The following is a 25,237-nucleotide window of genomic DNA, read 5'->3' as shown; positions in this document are numbered from 1 at the left end:
ATAAAATAAAATTCATAAGGGCGCATAAAACGATTGAAACATAAATGCATTACAGTATGTACGTATCTTATTACAATCGAAAGCCTTCCCATATCCTAAGTAGGTACCCTACCCATAGCTGCTATGCAACTTGACATAAACTCCCCAGGGATTTTCTCCCAGACAAGGACATTTTGCTAGTGCTTCCCATAACTTTTATAGTCCATGAGGAACAAGGCTTTTTCTTTATCTCTAGTTTATGGCTTTGTCTGGTGTGACTCAGCCGTAGTGGATCATAAATCTGACAGGCTATATAGCATCTTTATTATTCCCTAGCTTATAGCATTAAACCAACCGGAGAGGTCAACAATAGAGGTATCCCTCGAAATATTTGACCAGCGGTCATGATGCCAATCATAGGTATAGTATTAACATGAAGCTCCATTTAGTGGTTTTTCTTTGCGTGCATATAGTGACGTGCTACCTTCTCTTCTTCACTTTCAATCAAAGTCGTCATATTTTGCTGTATATAAATTAGTGCGCATGACGCCTCCGTTTGGTTTAATGCTCTAAGTAACTGGTAGTATCGTATGTCTGTCTGCTTATCTCGCTGTCGCAGACTATCTGAACTGGTCCCGTTAATAAATGAATGAGACTTTAATTGGTGCTAAATCTAATGCCTTGTAACAATGAGCCGAAGCTAATGTTAGTTCTAATTCAAATACAGTTTCGAATGGTTTGATAGAAGATATATAATTTCATTGTGTAAATGTTGATCGCAATGCTGATAATTAACTACATGCAATTAATACCTATCGAAGATAACGATACTGAAAAGGTATCGACACGATATTAAGGGCCTGTTTTGCTATTCATTGATAAATTTTATGTGAAAGATAAATGTGATGCCATCTCTGTTATATGGACAAAATAAAAACAGACTGTATCTGAGGTATCTGTCACATAAAATTTATCACTGAGAGGTGCAACAAGCCCTAAAACTTATTTTGACCATTATATCCAACAAAACATGGCACGTGAAATCCGTTTAAGTTCTTGTTATCACTTCTAAAATTGTACACATCAAAACTTCAAAACATTTCGTATTCAAAGTTTATAACTAAACATTTGTAGCCTTTTTGCCGTTGTCCACGTTTGGTTGTGTCCATTACAAACATATCGTCTACTAACAATAAAACCACATATGTACTCATTGAATTATACTTAATAACTTCAAAACAAGTTCTAAAGATAAGCAAAACTTGCTCGCTTAAAATATTTCCTGTGTAATTTCTGTTTACACTGTTAGCAGTTTTATGTTTCTACTAACCTAATAATGAAATGCATACAATGAAAGGTCATTGGCTGCTGTGCTGCTGTGAATTTTACGGAAAAAGACATTTGATAACATGTAACAACATTTTGTAGGAACCGAAAAAAAAATAACAGCTATAGTTTAATTACAAGATTGAGAAGGAAGAGTTGAAAAAGTTGGATCTGGGTTGAAACGCATATATAATAGAAATATTGGTGGCCAAACATATAATATTTACCTAAGGCTATCGAATTTTTAGGCAAGTCACAACAACACAAAACTAATCCATACTAATATTATAAATGCGAAAATGTGTGCGTTTGTGTTGTATGTTTGTCCTTTTTTCACGACGAAACGGAGCGACGGATCGACGTGATTTTTGGTATGGAGATAGCCTATGGGCCAGAGAGTGACATAGCCTACTTTTTACCCAACTGCAAAGAAGGAGGGTTATGTATTTGACGCGTATGTATAAATGTAAGTATGTATGTATGTCTATTCCTATGTCCTCTCGTAACTACTCAACGGCTGAACCGATTTTGATAAATGATGCGTCATTGGATTTTTCTTAATGACGCGAGTGACACTGGGTACATGGAATTCCTAAAAAATAAAAAAAGCGGATTTTTGACGCCAAAATGTAAGTTTCCAAAAAATGTTTTTTTACAAACCTATCGAGTGGGGTATCAAATGAAAACTAATAATTAGCCCATTCTACATAAGTATATAGGTTATAATCGTTTCAATATACCATTTTCACAGAAAAGTGTGAAATAAAACAATAAATTAAAAAAATCTAAAAACCCGACTGCCTTAAAAAATACTAAAAAGAAGAAAACAAGTTTAGAGGGCTAGAACTTTGTTAAGTAGCTAATGCAAAGTTCAACAGTCGGGCAGCTCGTTAAGGCAGTAGGCCATTAAAATTTATAGAAAGGACGGCCGTTGGGGCCGAAAAATTCTCGAATGGAGATCGCGGATCGGCAAGCGCAGCGTAGGAGTCCACCAATGAGATGACCGATGACCTGGTTTAAACTGCTAGTTCACGGTGGAAGCAGTCCGCTAAAAAAAAGGCCGCTTACAACCGAAGCAGCTCAAGGGACCTGACTACGAAGCTTGAGGTCCCGGGGTCGATTCCCAGCTGGGGCAGATATTTGTATGAATAATACCAATGTTTGTTCTCGGGTCTTGGATGTTTGATATGTATTTAAGTATGTATTTATCTATATAAGTATTTTAATCCGTTGCCTAGTAACCATAGTACAAGCTTTGCTTAGTTTGGGACTAGGTCAATTGGTGTCAAGTGTCCCATGATATTTATTTGTTTAATTAAGGGAGGCTTAGTGGACGTTCTATAGCTCATTATGATGATAGAGAGTTAATTATGAAATCTCGTATCAAAACAATAAAATAAACATTTCAGTACTATTAGTCAAAGCTCTGTTTACGGCTCACCTCATTTCAAAGTCGTTAAAACAGTTTTATTTGGTTTCATTCCTTATCATATTTTATCAGTTAGTCGGTTTATGAAATGAAATGAAATGAAATGAAATTTATTGCGTATGAATTAAGGTTTTAGATTGCAGTTACATATGCTTAAACTTAAGTTTCTCTTAACCCTACCTTTACAGGTGTACACGCAGTTAAAAAATAATAAAGATAATAAAGATAAAAATAAAAAATTTAACATTACAATTATTTTAAATACTATGTCATTACAATTATTATTACAATCGATAAAATAGTTCCAATACCATTACAATTTTGATTATTTACAAGCGAACATTATCATTATCATACAGAAAATCCTTTACACTATAATAACATTTGTTCAATAGCCATTGTTTCGTCAAAGTAATAAACGTTTCTAAATGGTTGTCCTTAAATGTGTCCGGCAGTTTATTAAATATGTCAATACACATGATATACGAATTTTTTGAACACAGTTTGAGTCTTGCACATGGCCTATGAATTCTGTACTTATACTGAGATCTCAATGTGCGTGTTGACATGTCTTGCCTCAGATTGAATAAGCTCTTGTACTTGAATACAAATACACAGACCTCCAAAATGTATAGGCAGGGCACCGTTAAAATTTTATATTTTACAAAATACGGACGACAGGAGTCAGTTTGGCGCAAACCAAAAATATTTCTAATACATCGCTTTTGAACTAGAAATACCTTTTCAATATCAACAGCATTTCCCCAAACAACGATCCCGTATCGGAGAGTAGAGTCTACGTAACCGTTGTATGCTGTTATAGCTGCCTCTATTGATATAACCTGGCTTACTCTTCTTAAAGCAAAAATAAATCTATTAACTTTCGAGCACACGGACATTATGTGTTCTTTCCATTTACAAAAACAATCCACATTAATTCCAAGAAATTTTGACGAGCAAACTTCTTCTATAATTTGACCGTTATAACTAATATTAATATTCATAGTGTTACTTCGAGTGCTGCGAAATTGGATTACTTTAGTTTTATCAATATTAACTTTCAAATTATTCATTGTTAACCATTCAATAGTCTGTGCTAGAGCTGCATTAATTTCATTGTTATATGTCAACTTATCTTTTCCTTCAATGATTATGGTTGTGTCATCAGCAAACAGTATACAATCATGAAACAGGGCGCTGGGTAAGTCGTTAATGTATACTAAAAAGAGCAAGGGACCCAATACACTACCCTGGGGTACTCCATAGTGATTTATTACGTATGGAGATCGGTATGACAGTATAGTTTTACTTTTTGAGCAATATCTAGAAATTTCAACACATTGAGTCCTGTTACTTAGATATGACTCTATCCAGTTCAATGCAGGACCACGTATGCCATACCTACCGAGTTTGAACAACAGTCTTTTGTGGCAAACAAAATCGAACGCTTTGCTCATATCCATGAACAATACAGCCACTGGAGATTTTTTTTCTAAGCACTCTAGCACACGTGTAACTAATTTAAAAGTTGCAAGGGATGTACTTCTGTTTTTTCTGAAACCGTGTTGTTCCTCTTTTAATATGTTTTGTTTTTCCAAGTAGAATAAAAGTCTGTTATATAATACCTTTTCAAATATTTTTGAAAATATTGGAATGAGAGTGATTGGCCTATGATTATCCAATTTACATGCATCTCCCTTTTTGTACAACGGTTTGACAATGGATTTCTTCAAAACTTCAGGGAAAACGCCTTGATTCATAGATAGGTTAATTACATATACTAGTGGCTTAATTATAGCAGATAGACTTTCCTTGATGATCTCAGTTTTCAAATCATCGTATCCAACAGCCGTAGTATTTTTTAAACTATTAACTATTTTCGTTAATTCTGACTCATTAGTCGGGTTCAGAAATATACTAGAAAGTACATTTCCTATATTAAAATTATCGTTTAAAGAGCTACCCACAGGGGACGTACAGTTGTCTTTCACACTATTTACAAAATAATTATTGAAATGTTCAGCTATTATTTGTGGATCTTCTATGACATTATTATTAGTAATTATTTTACATACACCCTGTGTCGGAGAATAAGTAGTGGTATATTTTTTGATAATGGCTGCATGAAGCAGGTTTAATGAAAAATCAATTTAAAAAAACTGGCCAAGAGCGTGTCGGACACGCCCGAAATAGGGTTCCGTAGCCATTACGAAAAAATTAAGTAATATTTTTCTAAGGATTTCGTATTTTGTACGGAATATTCCAAGTTTATAGGTATATTTTATTATAAGTTTGATATACTTACTTACTACCATCCTGATTTTTTTTAAAATTTCCACCCACCGGTTTAGATTTTAGAGGGAGGTGGGGACGCTCGATTTTAATAAAAATCTGCACTTTAAAGTTTAATATTTTGCAAACAAATCACTGAATAGAAAGACCTATCCAACTATACCCCACATTACAAGGTTGGATGAGATAAAAAAACACCCCCACTTAACGTCTATGGGAGGTACTCTAAAATTTTTTTTCTTTAATTTTTTATTGTACCATTTTGTCGGCATAGTTTACACATATATTCGTGCAAAATTACAGCTTTCTAGCATTGATAGTCCCTGAGCAAAGCCGCGGACGGACAGACAGACAGACATGGCGAAACTATAAGGGTTCCGTTTTTGCCATTTTGGCTACGGAACCCTAATACACGGGTCACTTCTTAACTAGTATATGAGGTTTGCTCCCATCGTCTGTTTCTCTGGTCAGGTAAATCCTCATCGTCATCACCATTATCCCAGCCTATGTACATCTCACGCTGGGCACAGGCCTCCTCTCAGAATGAGAGTGCTTGGGCCGTAGGTCCCACGCGGACCCAGTGCGGTTTGGGAAATTGACACACACCATTGAATTGCTTCGCAAGTAGTTGCAGGTTCCTCACGATGTTTTTCCTCACCGGAAAGCACGTGGTAAATTTGAAATGTAATTTTGCACATGAATTTCGAAAAACTCAGAGATGTGAACCCGAGTTTGAACCCACAATCGTCTGCTTGAGAGGCCTCAGGTTAAGAGACACCGCTTACAATTGTAACTTGTAGCTTCGTGAAATGGGCCACAGGTAGATACTAGTAAAGATCTCGTAAAACAAAATGAAAACTTCAGAAGTCTGACAGAAGACGTATTATATTAATGACCCTCAGGGGAACTCAGGGGAACAATCCGCGGTCACCGCAAGTCTGGCCCTATACTACGAAACGCAAAATTCGAGATTCGAATCGTGCCGTCCCGCTGAAGCTTATATTATTTGATACGAGAATGAGAAGGACGGTCGATACGAACTTCGATTTTCGAATTTTGTAGTAGCCCCCTGGATTTATCGCGATAGCGGTTATTTTATTAACACTTCCTTATGTACTCGTGCGCCGTAAATCTAAGTTCTAGCTATCCAGTCTGCACGTGCGATACTATATCACTTATCAGAGATTACCTTGTGCCCATGGTATAAGCCGAAATCAAAATCAAAACTTTTTTTTTCTGTAGCCACGGAGGACTCTTTTACAGTCATTTTTCATACTACCAACACTTTGGGAAACAGCATTATTGTCAAGAAGAATACGCCGCCAACATAGCAGAAAGTTTTTTTTAAACAAAAAATATATAATTCTCTTAACTATTAATCTGTATACATATATGTAGATAAAAAATAAAAATCATATGGGTTATACATATCTTAATTTTACAGGGATTATGGGGTCCCTTGGTTAAGTAAGTACATACATAACTGTAGACATTTTAGATCTCGAGAGAATAAATTAAAAATGAGCTAGTTCTCTAAACCGTGGAACTTTCTGAAATCTGTGATGATGTGATGTATTGTATGTGTAAGACAACCGATGAAACTATTATTGTGCATGAAGTACGTACAGTATAATGCAATGGAAACGTCGTTTATTAAATATTCTGGTTCCCCGCTGGTAGTGGCGGTAAAGGTTATCGAATGGCGTCCGCGGACCGGGAGACGAGCTGTCGGTAGGCCTCCGACAAGATGGAGCGACGACCTGGTTAAGATCGCGGGATCACGGTGGATGCGGAAAGCACAAGACCGGTCTTAGTGGAGAGCCTTGGGGAGGCCTATGTCCAGCAGTGGACGTCTTTCGGCTGACATGATGATGATGATGGATACCAAACAACAAATAATTTATTGAATCAACCAAACTGTGCAACAATGCTTCTGAAGTTTTCCAATTAAAATTACTAGCTTTATGTTTCTCTCTCTAACCATCCTAGTACGAAAGAGACTCAGTGTCAAATACAACGGGATGTGCTATCCAGCTCGCTTGCGTAGACGTAAATCATTTAGGCAGTAAACGCTTAAGTATCTTAGTCATAAAAGAAAACAATTTGTACTAGACAACTGTTTTAACGTGCATTTTATAGCTGTCAAAAATGCCACCAGGTCGGAACTTCCGCTTGTGTTGATTTAGTTAACGTTGTTTTTTTTATTGGAAGATAAATCTTGTTCATGTTTTTTTAAGTAAACTTTGTATGTTAGATTTATTATAATTGAACAGTAATAACAGTAAATATTGTTTAGTTGAGACGTTGTGCGCAATGTTGTTTTGGTGGGTATAGACACATTTTAAATTGATTTTTTACTTTGTACATTATTCAAAAGCAGCTTGAATATTACCCAAAACACAGCTTTAATGAATTAAGTTGTTTCATGGGCAAAAAATTGTAGATTGTACAACAAGAGAATAAAACGAGCCATGTTACCCGAGGCATTCGTATAGCCACCCGAGCCGCAAAAAACTAAATACTTTAACGCATTAATCATCATCATCTCAGCCTATATACGTCCCACTGCTGGGCACAGGCCTCCTCTCAGATCAAGAGCGCTTGGGCCATAGTTCCCACGCGGGCCCAGTGCGGATTGGGAACTTCGCACGCACCATTGAATCGCTTCGCAGGTTTGTGCAGGTTTCCTCACGATGTTTTCCTTCACCGCAAAGCTCGTGGTAAATTTCAAATGTAATTCCGCACATGAATTTCGAAAAACTCAGAGGTGCGAGCCGGGGTTCGAACCCACGACCCTCTGCTTGAGAGGCGATAGGTCAAACCACTAGGCCACCACGGCACGCATTAATACATATACTAATTGATTGACGCAGGCGTTACAATCACTTAATGCAAGTCACACGGCAGTCACATTTTTTTACATAGGTAGCTAATCGTGTATCACCTTGTATCTTCGCACTTCTCATTTCTAAAGATGAGGTTTTGTACTAGCATTAGAAGACGCAGCGCTCGAATCTCTTCTTGCGTGTATTTACGTGGCCACATATATAAAACTGAAGCCGTGGTGGCCTAGTGGTTTGACCTATCGCCTCTCAAACAGAGGGTCGTGGGTTCAAACCCCGGCTCGCACCTCTGAGTTTTTCGAAATTCATGTGCGGAATTACATTTGAAATTTACCACGAGCTTTGCGGTGAAGGAAAACATCGTGAGGAAACCTGCACAAACCTGCGAAGAAATTCAATGGTGCGTGTGAAGTTCCCAATCCGCACTGGGCCCGCGTGGGAACTATGGCCCAAGCCCTCTTGTTCTGAGAGGAGGCCTGTGCCCAGCAGTGGGACGTATATAGGCTGGGATGATGATGATGATGATGATGATATATAAAACTAAATTTTATCAAGAACAACAAACGTATATTTATTTAATAAATACTTAACACGTAATGTTTACAATCATCATCATCCCAGCCTATATACGTCCCACTGCTGGGCACAGGCCTCCTCTCAGAATGAGAGGGCTTGGGTGGTAGTTCCCACGCGGGCCCAGTGCAGATTGGGAACTTCACACACACCATTGAATTGCTTCGCAGGTTTGTGCAGGTTTCCTCACGATGTTCTCGCACCTCTGAGTTTTTCGAAATTCATGTGCGGAATTACATTTGAAATTTGTCACATATAAAATAATTAACAAAAATAAGTAAAATAGAACTAAAACTATCTCACTGTAATCCTAAAAATCTATATCTACAATTTCCCCCAAGTCACTGCTATTCGGCAGTCCCCATAAGGCTGGTTGCGTTTCCTCGTTCTATGGCAATACTAAGACGTTAACCGAGGAATGAGCCAACCCTATAGTCACTTGTGAAAAGGTCAAGCTTCTTTTGAAAAAAAAAAACATCTAAATTCTAAGCCTAATACCAATTCAACAGTCGTTTATCGCTGAATATTAAATAAAATCACATCCACGTGTTGCCGCGAGTGTCGAGTTTTAACGATTCTTTTACGAGCACGATAACTTCCCTCGTGTACAAATTGGAGCGATATTACAAGACCTGTTCGTATAATTAATGAGATCAGAATCATGTATAGTAAATGGAACATCATGTATAAACATGATTAAAGGATGACGCGTGAGCGAGTAACTAAATGCATATAGACACTGCTACAGCGTGCACACATTGAAGTTCAAGAGAATTAATTTTATATCGGTCCGGGGATTGCTTTGGGGTTTAGGTTAAGTTAGGTTAGACTATATAATGACGAAGCATGTTGCGGATCTACAATTTGTTTTGTTGACGAAGCCTGTTGCGGATATTGCGGTATTTTATATTCTAGTCTATTCTAGTAAATACCTAGTTTCAGTAAGAGAATTAAAAAAAATAAAACACGTCATAAATGACAGTGGCAAAACAGCAAGAAGGACCGTTTTTCTGTCACTGGAATACCATGCATGTGTTGTCTAGTGCCCGGTGATAAGATTCTTGCTCTGTATTTGTTGCTAACAAACTATGGTTATTGCCGAAATAAATAAAATAATTATTAAGAGGGAGACTCCTTCGGCATGGTCCCGAAAATATTAGTAGCGTTCCTATCCTAGTACCTAGCGTTGGTATCGTTCATTGATTGCTATCTCCTGTGACGTCGACTAAAATCTTTGCCGTTTCTGTAAAAAGTCTTGAAGTGCTAGGATCCCACGGACCAAGGGACTCGATACCGAATAGGACAAAACTAGTAATGCCTTGTTTGTTTAAATATTCCAAGTTCATGTAGGGTAGAAGTACCGTTTGTGGCCACTGTACCTTTTATAGCCATTTATTGTTTAAATATACGTTTGAAACAAATTTATATTAATAAAACATTACAAACTTTATTCGTTACAGTATAAACTTTCGAAAACGCACTAAACATTATCGTTTTGAAACTATAATAACTTTTTATTGTCAAGGGCAGACCTCTTGAGGGGAGGTTTGACCTTAAAGGAGGCCTAGTAAGTTATTCTTTGAGTAAAACAATAAGACTTTTTAACAATTTTTTAATTAAAAATTGAACACAAAAAATAACAGGCCTAGTTTGACAAAATTAAAAGTAAAAGTATTACGAGAATCTCAGGTAGTAAGTTCAAGCGATTTATTGAGAGGTGGTTCTGATTATTCGGTCTCCCTGGCCTACACTTCCCTGGAGTCGGAGAGAAGAACCCGGAGCGAAGAGGCTGGCCACAGCAGGGGGCCTGGTCCAGCTGAGTGGTCGTCGGTGCCGAGGTCAAAAGGGGCCTTAGGGCGGCAGGACGAGCAGCCTGGACAAGTGTTCCACGCCGGAACGATCAGGGTCTTGGACGAGCCAGGAAGGATGTGCAGTACTCCGGAAGTTAAGGCCGTCAGGGCTTAGTGTCAGGTTAGGGCGTAAAGGAGCCGCCTGAGCCGTGAGAGCTGTAGCCGAACGGAGCTTTGAAAGTTGTAGCCGTGCAGAGCGGAGAAAGCTGTAGCCGTACGGAGCTTGTAAGCCGTACGAAGGTTTGTAAGCCGTACAAAGGTGCCCTGTAAATTAGGTGGTGTCAGTTGTGGTCCAGTGCTAGATTGTTTGCCAGTCACTCCTCTGCAGCGATGCCCCAACTCTTAGGGTGTGCTGAATTGCAGTGAGTGGCAAGGACAATCATACGGAGTTACAGGCAGGCAAAGGAAAGTGATTCTAGTTTTATATAATTATTTAAAAAAAAAACAAAAGGTAAAAATAAATAGCCTAAGTGACCGTTAAAATTTGAAATACAACAGTTCACTAAATAACCGTTAGAGGATTACATTTGAAATTAAACGTCACTTAGCTGAGTTTGAATTTATTTTAACACCGGTAAGCATCCGTTGCATAAAAGTAATAAGCATTAACATAGTTTTGAGTATTATAACAACGGATGAGAAAAATTAACAAGTGTTAAAATATTAAGTATAAGAAATGTTTGAAATAAAAGATTCCCTGGCCAGGGAAGCCTTCAGTTAAATTACACAAAGTTAAATTATAAAGAAAATTATTATAATAAAATACACAGAAAAACACAAGAGTTAAATATCGGAGAACTTACCAAGTCTGGGCGTATGGAGCTTTCGAGGGAGCTGTTTAGTGTAGTATGAGCTGTTGAATGTGTGTTTACAGCTGTGCTTCAGCTTTTAAGGGCGAGAATATTACAGTTAGAATTCCCCCGGTCACAGCTGATCGACAGCACCCCCCTTGGCCGACAAAAACGGTCAAGGGTGAGTTGGTTATAGATATATTTAGTCGTACAAACTCGTGTAGTAAATGAATGTAATAAAATGCCTACTTTTATAAAATAAATAAGTAAATAATAATAAATATTAAATACATATTATTACGTAAATAAATGAGTCAAGGGAAAACTACGGTGGCGACCTCTAGAGTTCGTCCGTCATTCTGCTCAGAGATCCCTTATTGAAGTAAGCGCCATCTAGCTTACACTGAGCTAACTAAGATGTCAGCGATCGCCTATGTGCATCGTGACATTATATATTACTTCAAATGTAAACTGGCCCAAAACGGTGCTAAAGGCCAAAAAGGTACTTCTGCCCTATTGACTTTTTTAAACCTCCTTGAAATACATTTAAGTACTTTGCTATATTCAGGTACGAGTATAGCAAATGTTAAATCTGTTGATGATTATGCAGTCGTTTATCACCATGTAATTGACGCTTTAAACTGCTACAAAATAAGTGTTCATTTGACACTCCCAAACTAAATTATATCCCTAAATGACCAGATGAATCATTGCTAAAATAAATCACTAGAACTCACCGTTCAAAAGAAAGCGAGTTTGCTCAAAGAAATGACCGAAAATAAGAATCCGTGAGAAGTTTTTAAGGTTATTGACTCCTTATAGCTCCTCAGGCTACCGCCAAACTTAACATTAGGGCTCCTTAATTTATGGTTAAATTCCCCGAGGAAAACGATGTGTGAGACCGCCTCAGAGATATATCAAAGAATGCCGTCAAGTTGAGTGTAGAATCTTTGTTCAACAAAATAAAGTCTTAGTTACTTTAGAAACAAAGAAAAGATTGAATCAATTCTGAATGATAAAGGACTAAAAACTGACAATTTAGATTAAATAAAACAAGTATGTTTGTAACAAATTGAACAGCACTTAAGGTCTGAATCGTCGGAATCGTTTTTGAAAATTGGCAGTTCTGAAATGTTTTGATATCTCAATTGGTATTGAATTATTTTTATGGATTTACGACTGGATAATTGCAGAGATGAATGTTTGTTAAATCTTTAACTGGCTTCAATTTGATTTTCAACTTTGCGTTAGTGTTTTTTTACTAATATTCTTAGGGTTCAACATTTTAAAAATAATTTATTGAATCAGGCGTTACTTTGCGGAGTTCCATACTCACCCACGACCTTCAACCTTTCAACCGTTCGTTCAACCATTTTCTTGAGTAAAATTAGTCTCCTATCTGCAAGTCTACCTACTGAAATATCGTCATCCTACTCTACTAAGTACAACGTCGTCCAAACTATTTTTTGTTTTTTGCTAGACATGTCCCAGCAATTTACAAGTTTAACAAAATACTCAAAAGACGCATGATTGTTTTCGGAAATCTTTAGGAAACTTCTTGACCCCATAACAACTTTACTCTTCGCTCACCGCCTCTTACGCATATAAGCGTTCACTTGACTATCATCTAGTGTCTTCATTGCATATGAGCGTTCATAGTAACGCAGCAAAGTTATAAAACTCCCAGTAGCGTTCAAGCGGCCATGTTCTCAAAATGTATGAACTCTGTACGTTCGAGACACAACTTGAAGAAAGTTTAGCAAAACGCATAAATGTTATGGAGGCCACTGGGTGCATTAAGACGGGTTTCGACCAATGCGGACCGATTCTGATTATACAATCTGTTATCACATATAGATGGCGGCAGAAGTAATTTCCTGACCACTAAACGGCTTAGTAATAATGATAGTGCTAATGCAAACAAGTTAATTAATAATCTAACTCACCGCGTCTATAGCCGATGAAACGTTCCCATTCAAGATTAGGTATTAATAATGAAAGTACAAGTTTGACTCGAACTTGTGGTAACGATAAAAATTATTAGTTATATTTTTTTTATTATTATGCCCCTATTAGCATGTCCATACTAGTGACAGCCTAATCTCAATATTAATTAATTACTAGCTTTTGCCCACGGCTTCGCGCACGTAGAATTCGGTTATCGCGCGCTGTTCCCTCGGGAACTGTGCATTTTTTCGGGATAAAAATAGCCTATGTTACTCTCTGGCCCATAAACTATCTCTATGCCAAAAATCACGTCGATCTGTCGCTCCGTTTCGACATGAAAAACGGACAAACATACATAAAAACACACACACTTTCGCATTTATAATATTAGTAAGTAAGTAAGTATAGATTAATAATCTATAACTGCAACGACTATGAATTTATTAAAAAGACATCGATTACATAATTGAGTAAATTAACTTTATGATTAAAATGATAATTAAATTGCACAAAATGACATAATAAAGTATGTTTTTAATATCATGAAGATCAGATCGAGGACAAATGGAACATTTGTATGAAAATGTTTTTTGTCGCTAAGGAAAAATCCTATAAATATATGTATCATGTACAAGCATCGTGATATTGTTTTCCACTCGAAATAACAGTAATACGTCCAGTTTTTACTCTCCAAAGGTTTCCGTCTTAAATTTTTTTATGAGTACCAAACCAACAAACAACAAATATTAGCTGGGAGATGGGTGCACTTGATACTAATATTAATTTGCACTGTATAACTATATTTTATTTCCTGTCCATGTCCAGAAATATTCAGATGACTTCTCAAAACCGTTATAAAAATTGAGCAAGCTTTCCCCTGAAGTAACGTCCAATTTAGGATTTGAGATGCGACAAATTCCAAGAACCTAAACCTGAGTCTACAATCCAAGCCTGAAGTATTTCAACCGTTGTTAAAGCTCAGTAAGCTGCATATTCTTCTGTGTAATTAATTGGTATAGTAGTATAGTACCATATTACAGCGTGAATTCTTACAACTTAAACATCAATTTAGAATTTAGAAAAATTGAAAATAGAAGAAAGAAAGATTGGAAATTCTAAATACCTGACACCTTACCGTAACCCGATTCCACTTCTAACGCCTCAAGATCGATATCATCGAAATTAGCGACAGTACCTCATCAAGATTTCATAGATAATATCTTTTAGATCACATATGCAAACAGGTCAAATTGATAATGAACGCCTCCTGTCTAAATATAAATAAGAATGTATAATTTTGCTTGAAACGATCAAAGGTGATCTTGTGACAGTTTATAGAACCAGTTCAAGACAAGATGTCGTGATAAGTGTTAATTATCATCGCATATGTAACATTTTGCGCCTTAATGAAGACAGAGGCACAGCAGAAGCTAAGTATATTATTAATGAAGTTGATCATTACATGGTTAAGAAAACGAGCGCGTTTTAAAAAACTGGTGATAAAGATATGTTTATGGACAAAGTCAGTGAACGACCAATACCAGTAATCAAGGTAATTGCTATTAAGACTGGATAAAACTTGGTTCAGGCATTTATTGTTTCAATTCATAGTGAATTTAAAGCCTTACATGAAAATTAGTTAAATATTTATTATTGATAGTCAAACTGTATAGAAAATGACTAAGGTACAAATGAATTTTAAATGAACTTTATCTAAGCGAAATATGATTTTAATTATAGAAATTTTGCTTTTAAGTTAATTAATGCTAAAACAAAAAACTTGGAAAAGATACATAAAGTCCTAAAAGTTATCAACAAGAAGCTACCGAGCAAACTACGATTCTTAATTATAGATTATCAAATCGAAATCATCAATGCTTTTATGTGATAAGATAAATCTGTGATAATGTGTAGCTCAGTCTTAATTGAGATAATATTTTGCAAATAAACCACACGAGAATATAAATAAGGATGGCGCCAGCCGTCGACGTACTGAATGGACCGACTACTCGACAAACAAATGCTAATTTCATAATAATTATCACAAAACAGGATCGTAACAGCGGTGTCCTATCACACGGATCAAAATAACTATTCTATTTAAATTTAATGGACCATTTATTTTTTTAAAGTCACTCGATTACCACGACGTCTTTTAAAACAACTTTTTGAATGAAATTCACAAAATGTGTATAACCATTTTAGTCGAACGTAGACTGTCGTAGTAAAGCATTTAAATTTATTACTAAACCATTGCTTATTTAAAAGCTAATTTTTAAATGATTTTATGAAACAAGTAATGCAGGAACAAGTACGCGTAAATAAGAAAGTCCTAAAGTTAGAGTAAAGGAATTTTAATGAATTTCTTCAATAAGACAAGAATCTACGGGTTGGAATAATAGCTATTTCTTGCCAGTCAATGCCCGTCAAAGACAATCAAAGGCCAAAATTAGACAAAGACAAACAATAACAGTGATCCTTTGACATAATTCTTTCACAAGTGATGCGTTTTCTTCCCACAAACACAGCTGCAGACCAATTTTAATCTTAAAACTATGATATCAGTGAGTATTGTTGAAGAAACGGATAGAGGAGAATTTATAAATCTTCAGCTAGACATCTTAAGAATGTGTTTTTCAGACAAACCATCGAACAGTCGTAAAGTGAAATATGCGTGAAGAATGCTTTTTGTCTGTTAGAGACTATGATTTCCACAATTACTTACTTAATCTTTCCTTCATCTCAGCTTAAATTTGATCTGTAACAAATATAAACGTGTTTATTGCACATTATTCTGTAATAAAGGATCTTTTTAATGGCAAACTACCTTCGAAATTATATCATCATTAGACAATACGCATAGGATCTACTACTAAACTAATGTTAGGTACGTACATAAAGAGACTGATCAGTGCTCATTAAATGTAAGTTTTCTGATAATGACATCTTTAGGACCAGTTCCAGGGTTCTTAACCATCAATGAACAAAATCCACGCTCAACGTCAGACGATGACGATGTCCAAGATCCTAGGGCACCCCCCCCCCCCCCCCAACGAATCATCAAGAAGACTACGCGATCAAGTCCCATTTTTGACTGTCCTGTATTTTTAGGTCTTACAGACATATCACCGGCCATTATACGACTAGCACTGAACTCGTCGTAAAATATAGGAATTACGATCTAATCAGTCACTGCGTATCATGGCTCATTTACCAAAATTCTTTTAGCTGCACGCTCGATTAGATATTTACAATAAGACATCCATTACACCCATTTGGACAGCCATCTTTGACGGCCCAATCATCATTCAACCATTTTCATTCATGAGTTCATGACCGAACATTTCATTTAAAGGTGCAATAACGTGTTGTTATGCATGTAGGTATAACTATACCTTTAACTTTTTAGAAGTTTATTCGTTTAGTTATTTTTAGTGCGACTATTACGAAAAAAGAATGCCTTTTTTGGCATTTACTGACTGGGCAGGATCTTGGTTGGATCTACCCAAAATGGACAATGTTATTTTTGAAACTTGAATTACAAATTTAAGTGTGTGATGTTTTTTTTTTGTTAATTTATGTGATTAAGTACCTATTTCAAAGTAATTAATAGAGCTTAATAATACAGCTTCCTCTTTCAACATCCCATAAAATTTTGCCAAATCATATCGCAGCGTTGTTTAATCAAATTGAATGCATGAAGTATTCGCCACACGTCACAAGTGCGTATAAACATAAACCGTCGTGGCGTCTGGTACGGCGTCTATCGTCATATGTATGCGATTGGTTGCCTCGTCTTGGCCGTTTGGAGCCGGACCACCGCGGCGCGGCACGCTCCGGTTTAACCGCTTATACCGTTAGTGTGTTAGCTCCCTTACCCATAAATTAAGTTTGCGTTGTAATTAAAACTGTTTTGCTAGGAGTTCGAGTGTTATGCGCATGGCAGTCTGTTAGAACAGACAAAGTGCCATTGTTTTGTACCAGTCTATGTTTTCTCATAACTATGTTTTGTTATCGTTTTTCGCTTGATTGTTTGGAATTTAAACGTGCTTGCTGGCTAAAAGTTATGCGTACCTAAGTCAAAGTCAAAGTCAAAGTCAAAATATCTTTATTCAATTTAGGCTATAACAAGCACTTATGAATGTCAAAAAAAAATCTACCACCGGTTCGGAAAAACCTCTGCTGAGAAGAATCCGGCAAGAAACTCAACGAGGTATATATATATTTTTTTAAAACAGATTTACAATATTATTAAATGATATGTATACATCACAAGTATTTAACACAACTTTATTTTTAACACAGTAGGTTCGCTATTTGAAGGGATCGCTAATGCGGATCGGAATTATTTCCAATATCCCTGTCCATGATATAATCATTAACTTTATAATACGCTTTGATATTAATGTCTTCTTGACAATAGATCTGAATTTTGTATCCGTTTCATTTATAATATTTTGGAATTTTATTATAAAAACGTATGCAATTTCCCAGAAAAGACTTTTGGTTTTAGCCAGTCTGTAAGATGGAACTTTAAGCTTCCCTGTTTTCTAGTAGCCTTTGGCTTATCGACGTTAGTGGGAAAATCACATATGATTATGCGTTAGGATATCTGTTTCCTTAAAAAAAGTCAAGTTTTACTATACTTGCTTCTGCAAATTTTTCAAATATTTATGTATTATTCATTGTTAAGTCATCGTTTTCATCATTGGAACTATGATCAGAATACGATGTTCCAGTAATTTCTGGTGTTTCAATGCTTTTTGTTATAAATTATTTACCATAATATTCTGGCGGATTCTATTTATTAAAAAAAAATAAAGCTTCCTAAGACATCATCAACGCCAGTCCAAACACATCGATCTAGAAAGCTGAAATTTCCCATACAGCCTAGGTTGCTAGACGAAGCCACGGATGTACGCTGGTAACTCGGAATGCACCGCAATTCTATGGAACTAGGTAGCATATTTAAATACATCATATGTATTTAAATATTCTCTAAGACCAGCAAATCAACTTCCCTTCACACAATATTATGTCTGTCAAGTCACATAACTTACGTTATATCCGTGTATCAATAAGCGATAGTCCTTTTAGTATAATTTCTGAATCTAAGAATGTTAGTATCACTTTGTCTTGGTCTGCCCTGGCGCCACCTTGGACGTTCTGTTATTATATAAACAACGTTCATTTATATCAATGTAACACACGAGAATACCGTAATACATCGCAATAAGAGTTGAAATGGTTTTCGGAATGCAATTGGAGACAGTAAAGTTAAGTTTGCAATGTAATACGCGAGTGGACTCTGATCGCAAATAGTCTCAATGTATTGGCTCATTTTGAGGCGAGTAGTTTCATACAAATTGCTTATTTAGTGCGATTTGAACGATGCCTTTCCTTTTTCCATCCGTCATTCCGTCTGTGTAGTTTACTACGGGATGGGTTGGATTAAGTGCGTTTTGCAAATCGACCGTGAACGTGCGCAGCAAACGCAATTTGAGTGCAAAGCAAACTCAAACGTTGATTAAATTATTGGCAGTCATTTGTTTGTTTTGCTGCTTTACAAGGCAATTAATATGGCAATAGCATCAAGAAAGATGCATTTTCGGGTTCCAAAGAACAATAAGGAGTTATAGGTAGTTTGGTCATCTGTGTCTGGCTGTCTGTCCGTCTGTTCACGGCTTAGCTCAAAGATAAATACTATTAAGTTTAAGGCTTAATATTACTTTTTGTTCTTCCTAGTTGCACTAAAGTGCTAGAAATAGAAAGCTATAGTTTTGCTTGGACATAGATATTAATCCCACTAGTAAATTACTAAAGTTAAATCATGAAAAAACTTTAATTGCACATCAATCCCATGGTTCCGTAGATTGTTCATTGCGGATGGGTGAAATCTAGTTTTCGTTTTAGGGTCTGATTGCGAAAGTTAAAATTATAAGAGCTAATTTCTGTTACATTTAAGTTTTAGTTTTAAGAGTGTGCTAAGTATAAAGTGATGAGTCCCATGTAGGGCTTGCAATCTGAGATTCTGGAATTACAAGATTCCAAATTGTCGATTTTGAATAATTTTTCAACGCCGGAACTAACGCTTTCAATACCGATAATTCCGACATCAAGAGCGGCAATAAGTAGCTATTTTTTACAACTTATTTAAATTATCCATTTTTAGGAGCTGTTCTCGTCCACTGTGACTACTTACAAAATAATTCTGAAGCCGCACTTTGCATGTACCCTAATAAGGATTCCAACGGTGCCCTCGTGTTATTTTAAACTGTTCGAAAATTACCAGTGCGATACCCTTTCCAAAAATATCAAATTAGCCTTATTATTAGGTCTACTGGCCCCATTATAAAGCTTAGTAAGTATTTACGGCCTTTATTAAGTCCTAAGTCAGGCTTTGTGCAGTTTCGTGGGAAGCAATCAGACTAAAACGGCAACATGTCACCAATAACTTGTGTGATTAGCTGCTTTTGGTACACCGACAGCATATTTTCAAGTTAAAATGGTTTTGACGCCTATTTTTAAAGTTCAAAGTAATTGTTTCGCTTTGAGCGTAATTTGATTGGTTAATTCGATGAAATCATGCCAACAGTGCAACATGATGACGTGAGTTTTGTATTCTTCATAATTGGTGACTTCATGATGGTGACGGAACTAAAATCCAAAACATCAATGTTTATAATTCTTCAATAGTATTTCGTAGCCTTCCGTAGCATTAGAACCTAAGTGCTATATCTAAGAGCTAATTTCATACGAAATTTCAAGTTTCTAGGACAACTTGAAGTTGACTACAGGTTTTGATTTCCTGCTAATTGGTTTGGAAACGACTTTTTAAATGAATCTCAAATCATTTATTCAGTAAATAAGGCCGCAATGGGCATTTCTACACGTCATTTTTTTAAACTACCAGCGCTTTCTGAAAGACCATCATTGCCAAGAACATTGCGCCGCAAGAAACTTGGCAGAAAGTATTTTTTCTAAATAAAATAATTACAAATAAAATACTTAAAAACTACAGTATATAATTAAAGAAAAAAATACATGAAAATAACAATAATACACAACTTTTTAGTTACAAAACTAAAACTAAACCTGTAACTATATCTACGTTCAGTGGAAGTGTACAATGCTTCCACCATCATAAATAAATAAAAAATGAGTCTTTAATATACATTTCAGGTCAAGTAACCATTTTGGATTCCGAAGGCAAGCTCACGCCTGCCGCCCCCAAAGTTAGCTCACACGCAATGATTTCTTTTGACTGCGTAAGCGGACTTAATACCTAGCGTTCCTGGGAGATAGAGTTTTGACAGATAGACGAGCGAACACGTATTATTGTATTGTAACTCTTTGTTATAGATAAAACCTATGAAAATTACAACTAACAAGAGAAAGACAGACGTTATACAGACGACACGAAATGATCTTATGAAGATTCCGCTTTTGCTAACTTAGATACGGAATCCCAAAATGCCCATCCCATCTCTTCCCGGGGGTGCCGTAAAAGGCCACTTAGGGACCTGATGTGAGAGTTGGCAGCAGCGCTCTTTGTTTCCAAATACGAGCTCCGGCCTCCAGCGCTGCGGTATGAAGGGAAGGGGAAAGCACCACATTATTTTCCAAGAAAGTTGTCATGAAGGTTTACTGATCCTCATCCGCCGACCATAACCCCTTTGTCAAAAGCGTAACGACTTAGAAGAAGATTCTAAAAAGTCAGCCTTCTACAATAATCACGTTAACCCCGCCATTTCCAATGTTAATTTCCTCTATACGACTTTTATAACACCGTTTCCGACTCTTTGTTTCTGCAACAATACGGTTCCGCAAAGCTATTACGCTTGTAAGTCGAAACGTGTCACCTTTCGTCTGGGCGCAGGCCGATCTGACTGCCAGACCACCCAATTAGTGTCATCTTTAATCGCATTGTTTGATTCACTTCTTATTTAGACGGATTTAGATGAAATTTACCACGAGCTTTAAGGTGAAGGAAAACATCGTAAGGAAACCTGCACACACCAGTGAAGTAATTCAAGTAATCATCATCATCATTTCAGCCTATACACGTCCCACTGCTGGGCACAGGCTTCCTCTCAGAATGAGAGGGCTTGGGCCGTAGTTCCCACGCGGGCCCAGTACGTGAACTTCAGACACACCATTGAATTGCTACGCAAGTGTGTGCAGATTTCCTCACTATTTTTTCCTTCACTGTAAAGTCGTGATAAATTTCAAATGTAATTCCGCACATGAATTTAGAAAAACTCAGAGGTGCGAGCCGGGGTTTGAACCCACGACCCCCTAATTGAGACGCCATAGGTCAAACCACTCGGCCACCACGGCTATCTATATTTCTATTAGTGCTTAGGTAATGTTAAGTAGTTCTGTGTATTACAAGCTGTTGTACATATTGTGTGATTTGCATTACATAGCCGGGCTACAGAGCAATGCATTCACAAAATCAGTCAACTAAAGCAATGTAACGTAGCATACTCGTAGCATAACCTCACGAGCTATACGCTAAAAAAGATTATCTTCCATATAAATAGTAAAGCATACAGACATGACAAAGCCAAGTTCGACTTCATTAAGAGATAATGGGTCAATATGTAACCATTAAAGTTTTATGTACCCTCGTTTTTGGTAGGGGACTTTGAACTTTACTGCGCTGTCATTAAAGCCACAGGGTATAAAGCACGTCGGAGTAATAAAATGAAGTGCCAATAGGTATTTCATAATGTTTACAGTAATGAAATAATGTGGGCAAGCGTGATCGCTCTTTGATCAGAAAATGGTTCTCTAATGCGCGCATTTTTTTTGCAGTTTTAATCATCTAAACCGAGGTTTGATTAGTATAATCGACAATTCGTAGTACCCTAGTGGGTTTGGCCTGTCAGGCAGAGGATCGTGGATTCGAATTCAATACTGTATGTGAAGTTCCCAATCCGCACTAGGATCCCGTAAGAACTACACCCCAAGGGGTCTTGTTTTGCGGCATTTAAAGGCTAAGATTAGAAATGATGATGAACTGTCAAAAAAATCCAACAATATCTAAAGCAAGCTTAGTATAATAGCTTTAGCTTTTTTTTTTAGCTTTTTCTTTGCTTAGTTTGGGACTAGGTCAATTGGTGTGAAGTGTCCCATGATATTTATTTATTTTATATTTATAGTGAACTTTTTCGTTAGGAAACTCGGAGAAGGAAAAAAGCGTAAAGATCTATCATACTTCTTATCACAGCTGACAACTGACTTCTTGTTTACTATCAGACGGATTGCAGTAGATTCGAATTAAGAATTAAAAGTAGGTACCTAAATAATCAATAAGGAAAACATCGTGAGGAAACCTGCACAAACCTGCGAAGCAATTCAATGGTGTGTGTGAAGTTCCCAATCCGCACTGGACCCCCGTGGGAACTACGGTCCAAGCCCTCTCATTCCGAGAGGAAGCCGTGCCCAGCAGTGGGACGTATATAGGCTGGGATGACCTAAATAATAGACAAGGAGGCTCTGTCCCAACCAGTCGCCAATCCATCCATACTATACTAATATTATAAATGCGAAAGTGTGTTTGTATGTTTGTGTGTTTGTCCGTCTTTCACGCCGTAACGGAAAGATTTTTGGCATAGAGATAGTTTATGGGTCAGAGAGTGACATATGCTACTTTTTATCCCGGAAAAATGCACAGTTTCCGAGGGAACAGCGCGCGATAACCGAATACCACGCGGGCGGAGCCGCGGGAAAAAGCTAGTACTATTATAATTTTCCTGAAATAATTCATTCATTACCTATCTTTATATTCAATATATCACTGTTTAAAAATGGACTGGACAATACAGTTACTCGCGCCTGCTGAACCCTAACGCTACTGTAGCGGTACATTGGAAGATCAAATTAATTAGTACCTCTTAAAAATCAAACATTTTTTATGGATTGCCGTGACCATATGGTGTCTGAAGCAATGTTTTTAGAAATACAGGTGTAAATTGTGAGGTGTGTCATTTATTATTAAACTTTATTAATATTGATATAGTATGCGTTACTCTAGCGTATAAATAAATTATTGAGTGTGGTATTTAACGTTTAAAAAAAACCGACCGCCTTAAATTAAAAAAAAAACTAAAAACAAAAAAGCAAGTCTTGTAGTTTACCACTTAGGGGCTGTTTCACCATCCACTGATTAGTGTTAACTGACGGTTAAATGTGATGCCGTCTCTATTTGTTTTGTTCGAATAGACGGAGACGGCATCACATTTAACCGTCAGTTAACACTAATCAATGGATAGTGAAACAGCCCCTTAGATTTGACAGTTGGGACCCATTCAAAATCGTGACCAGCTCAAAACTTCCCAGTAAAATGGATCTCGTGTGTTGAAGTTAAAATTGCTTAATAGAGTTATGATAAACCAGTTTTTTCTTAGTTATTGACCTACTGACCAGAGGACATGGAAATACTTATATGGTTTAAGATATTTATTTCCTCAAATGATTTACAAAAATCACTTATAGAGAAAAACAATATAAATTTAACTTAAATTAAGGTAAGGTGAGGGTACATGGTGAACAAAAATCTATGAACTAAAGCGGGTAGGCTAACTAATAACTAACTTTTATTACTTTTGCTACTAGATGCCAGTTAACCAATCTTTATACTTTTTTATTGTGCCCAGTCTAAAAGTTATGACTGCAACAGGCGCCAGTTAATTTTTTTTGCGAGGTTTCATACTATTTCGATAATTTAATACTGGCCGGTTTGCTGTCACTATGTGATTTCCTTCTAAAAAGACAAAAACAAATCATGAGTGTAGAGTTAGAAATTAAGTAGAATTACTGACTTAGCAAAACACACCAATATCTTTTAAAATAAAGAAGATATTCAAAAATAAATTCAATCAACTTACTTAAAATGAAAAAATATTTTTGGGGTGTCTGAGGTTTTCAGTTACTTAATTAACACCTTGTATAAGCGACGGTATACCACAAACGCCACGCACACGTGAGTGAAATTGTATCCTACTTTTCAACCCCCGATGCAAAAAGAGGGGTGTGATAAGCTTGTCGCCGATATCTGTCTGTCTCTTTGTCTGTCTGTGGTATCATAGCTCTCAAACGGATGGACCGATGCGGTTTTTTTACGTGAAAGCAAGTTTCCTTACGGTGATTCATAGCTATGTTTAATAAATTTGGTGCAGCCATTTATTAATATTAAACTTTAAAATTATAATCTTGGTAATTTATCAACCTATGTCTGATTTATTTTATTGATTTATAAAAAAAAACAAAAGAAGTACAGATTGAATAAAATAAAATAATACTAATAAGAAGAAGACAAAGAAAACTTACCTAAGAAACCTTAACTTAATATATCTAAGATGTTACTATAAAAATAAAAATTATAAAAATAAAACCCCGTCCAAAAGATCTGCCTATGTTATATAAGTACACAGTGTGAAAAGAATAGAATAACGCTTGAACATATCTTTTCTATATGCAATCCTCTGACGAAATTCTTCTGCAACACTGCATTTTCGAATGAATTCAAATCTTTCATAAGCCATGTGTAAAACCTGTTACCAATTTTCTAAGAACAAGACGCTGTGCAATCGACCCACTCTTTTTATTTACAATATCTCCTTCAACTCTTTTTGAAGTGAATTGTTTAAGCACTTAGTTGTATATAAAAATGTCAGCGGCGCTGTGGAAGATCAAAAGAAGTTGGTTGTGTTATATGACAGTTATATTGCTGTTATAGTGCGATTTGAGGGCTGGTAGCTGTCAAAATGTTAGCTTTAACGCAGCAGGCTTCCGTGTCTATGAATTTTGCAATTTACTATCGGTATGTTTCGTGGAACCCTTTTTTTTAGTCAAAGGCAAGAGCCACTACATAACCGAGTTTATTTCTTTAATTATTTTTGTACGTTTTTAAGGTGATTGTGACCAATGGTAGTAGGTAGGTAATTATTAGGATCATTTATGTAGTTTTACGGAAGAACCTAAATATGGTAAGCAAAAAGCTTACAATAAAAAATATTTTTTTAACAAAATAGCTATTGTTAGTTACGATAATAAGCTCATGTCTTTCATCTCCATGTATCGTTGTATCGGTCACATCACTTCCACTTGCATGCCAGCTAGAAGCAATAACAATAAAATAGTATTATTATATTAACTTTAATAGCATATAATATAATAAATGGCAAAGAGATGTAAAAT

At 36.4% G+C, this 25,237-nt stretch overlaps 1 long non-coding RNA gene across 1 annotated transcript in view; it reads right to left on the bottom strand.

Moving 5' to 3' along the window:
• The window catches only part of LOC141440024 (uncharacterized), a 302,028-nt gene that overhangs the window by 216,599 nt on the left and 60,192 nt on the right, over positions 1–25,237 (bottom strand). Inside the window, exon 2 of the long non-coding RNA XR_012452657.1 lies at positions 15,756–15,788. This is a non-coding gene — a long non-coding RNA (uncharacterized lncRNA). The remainder of the gene's footprint in view (positions 1–15,755; positions 15,789–25,237) is intronic.

Source organism: Choristoneura fumiferana, chromosome 21 (assembly GCF_025370935.1).
Source record: "Choristoneura fumiferana chromosome 21, NRCan_CFum_1, whole genome shotgun sequence".
In the NCBI taxonomy this organism is placed as follows: Eukaryota; Metazoa; Arthropoda; class Insecta; order Lepidoptera; family Tortricidae; genus Choristoneura; species Choristoneura fumiferana.
This window is presented reverse-complemented; position numbering and strand designations above follow the sequence as displayed.